At 39.7% G+C, this 2,597-nt stretch overlaps 1 non-coding gene across 1 annotated transcript; it reads left to right on the top strand.

Moving 5' to 3' along the window:
• The first annotated feature begins 2,081 nt into the window (after positions 1-2,081).
• Positions 2,082-2,156, top strand: Trnaa-ugc. Its single transcript has one exon. It is a non-coding gene; the product is annotated as a tRNA-Ala (tRNA).
• Positions 2,157-2,597: the final 441 nt, after the last annotated feature.

Below are 2,597 nucleotides of genomic sequence, written 5' to 3'. Positions count from 1 at the left end.
TTCCACCATTGTTCCATTTCTCTGTTTTCTTAATAACACATGTCCTTGAAAATGTTCTATGCTTTCTGTCTCCAACCCTTCTCTTCCTGTTCTCTTTTTTTTTCTTACTGGACATTGAACTCAGGACCCTATACTTGCTAGGCAAACAGTACTCTATGACTGAGATACATTCTTAGCACCTTTAAATTATTATTATTATTTTTAAATTTTGAGACAGTCTCACTAAGTTGCTTAGACTGACCTCAAACTTGTGATCTTCCTGCCTCAGCCTCCTGAGTAGCAGGGATTATAGGCAGGAATGAGCCACCATGCCCCATCCTGTCATCTCTTAAACTTAATTTGATTAGGTTTTCTCCTTTTCTGTGGTGCTGGGAATTAAACCTAGGGTCTTGTGCATGTGAGGCAAGTGCTATGCTGCTGAGCTACAACCTTAGCCCTGCGCTCCCAATCCTTTGTCTGTGTGTGTCCTGCTGGCCATCTCACATGTACCTGCATGCAGATGTATGTGAACATATGTGTATATTCTATGTTCTGTGCTCTCCAGTCAGGCTTTCTGAGCTATCATCAGAGAAGTTGTTTTATGAGTGTCTGACACCATCCAGAAACTTCAGGCAGATTGGGGAACAAGAATGAAGGTCAGGGCTGGGGATGTGGCTCAAGCGGTAGTGCGCTCGCCTGGCATGCATGTGGCCTGGGTTTGATCCTCAGCACCACATACAAACAAAGATGTTGTGTCCGCTGAAAACTAAAAAATAAATATTAAAAAGAAAAAAAGAATGAGGGTCAGAGATGAGCACTGTAGACAGATATTCCTTAAAATGTTTTTTTTTTCCTTGTTTTTTTTTGGGGGGGGGGAGGGCATGCTTGGAGACCACACATCACAGGAAAAAGGATTAACAAATATCTTTTCCTGGAGCATTTTGTAAAGTGAGCTTTTCTGTTCTCAGCCCTTATAACAAAATGCATAGATTTGTTACCCCAGCAAATGGGCTGGAAAATGTTTCACCAAGAACCTCTGCGTAATTTTGTCAGTCAAAGTGTAGTAGTGCTTAGTGATGCACTGGTCTATCTTGCATTTTCTCCAAGAACTTTGGTTTCATGAAGTACTTTTTTTATAGACCTGTTTTTGTGAGGCTCTAATGCTGCTGGCGCTAACTGTTGCATCTTATATTAGTAGCCAGTGTTGATTTGGCCAGTTTGGTTGGTTCGATAGATTTCTTGTTTCCCTCCAGAAACTATACTCTCGTAGAGCACTGCCTTTCCAGACAGTTTTTACAAGTCTTTTGCCTTTAGCTCTGTAAAATGTTAGCATGATTCTTTTTGCTTCAATACCGGGGATTAAACTCAAGGACAATTAACCATTGAGCCACACCCCCAGCCCTTTTTTGTTTTATTTAGAGACAGTCTCACTGAGTTGCTTAGGCCTTGCTAAATTGCTGAGGCTGGCTTTGAACTCTCAGTCCTCCTGCCTCAGCCTCCTGAGCTGCTGGGATTACAGGTGAACACCACTGTGCCCAGCAACTCTTAAAAGATTATGTTACTGTATTGTGAAATATTACGTGAGAAAACTCCTGAGATAGGTGTGACTCAGAGGTTTTCAGGGTATGAACTGAAATAAAATTCAGTGGTTTTGGAATCAAATAGATTTTCATTTAAATCTTCTTTTCTTCCATGCAAAACAGGAGGTCTTACAGAGTTATTTTGAGGATTGAATGAGGTAATATATGTAAAATGTAATAGACAGCCAATTGTGTACAGCACACAGTAAATGGTAGGTGATTGCTGTTTGTGGTGAGAGTACTTTATTATTATGGTGATTATATTTTATTGCTGAAAATAGCAGTAACTACAGTAAGAATAAGCAACTACAGAGTTAATAGTACTAGATTAGATGGTAGAAGTTGATGATCCTTTACTCTGACAACCACTGTGTCTCATTATGGAGTAGGGAACAATCAATTTTGATTATCTAGATTCAAGTTTTATTTGTTACATACATAATATGAGGACAAATAGGTAATTATATCTGTGAAGCTTTATGTAATTTGTATAGTTAGAAATCACTTAAGGAAATACCTGTAGGGGATATAGCTCAGTTGGTAGAGTGTTTGCCTTGCATGCACAAGGCCCTGGGTTCAATCCCCAGAAAACCCCCCACCAACACAGCAAAAAAAAAAAAAAAAAATGGAAATACCTGTAGAAAAAAGCTCCATCATCTCTAAATATGACTCTACACAACAATCCAGGGAGGAATTATGCAGGCCAGGCTATGGAGTCAGATGAGTCTAGGAACTTGGGTACAGGAGAGAGAGGGAAAAGGGAAGTTGTGAATATATAAGGAGAGCGTACCTCTTGAGGTTGTTAGAGAAAGGCTGAGGCAGGAGAATTCCAAGTTTGAGGCCAGTCTGGGCCATTTAGTAAGACCCTGTCTCAAAATAAAAATTAAGAAAATGGCTGGGGGTGTAGCTTAGTGGTAAAATGTTCTTGGAGCAAGCCAGGAGGTTTCACAGTAGTATGTTCTTTCTTCCTAGATAGTAAATTCTTAAAGACAAAGGAAAATAAAGAATTCAAAGAGGAAAATGGAGTTTTCAAAGTGG

The sequence above is a fragment of the Marmota marmota genome, unplaced genomic scaffold, assembly GCF_001458135.2.
Source record: "Marmota marmota marmota unplaced genomic scaffold, marMar, whole genome shotgun sequence".
NCBI lineage: Eukaryota > Metazoa > Chordata > Mammalia > Rodentia > Sciuridae > Marmota > Marmota marmota.
Note: the sequence above shows the minus strand (reverse complement) of the source record. Positions and strands in the feature narration are given on the sequence as shown.